Source organism: Myotis davidii, unplaced genomic scaffold, assembly GCF_000327345.1.
Source record: "Myotis davidii unplaced genomic scaffold, ASM32734v1 scaffold159, whole genome shotgun sequence".
Lineage (NCBI taxonomy): Eukaryota > Metazoa > Chordata > Mammalia > Chiroptera > Vespertilionidae > Myotis > Myotis davidii.
The window spans coordinates 676,068-676,290 of NW_006291231.1; positions in this window are offsets into that span (position 1 = coordinate 676,068).

Sequence of the window (223 nt, forward strand, 5' to 3'; positions counted from 1 at the left end):
TTGCTGGCCGGCTTCTTTCTGGTTACTTTTGCAGCTTGCCAGGATCTGTGCCGGGAGCGCACGGGAATCCGCCGAGCCGCTGCGCGCAGGCCCTTTTTTTTTCCTTTTGAGGTCCGCTTTCTTTGTAACTTTACGCCGCGGCTGCTCGGGTTACTTTTGTAATTTCCCGCCCCCGCCCGCCGGCGGTCCTGGAGTCGCTCGAGGCCGTGGCCCTGGGGATGCA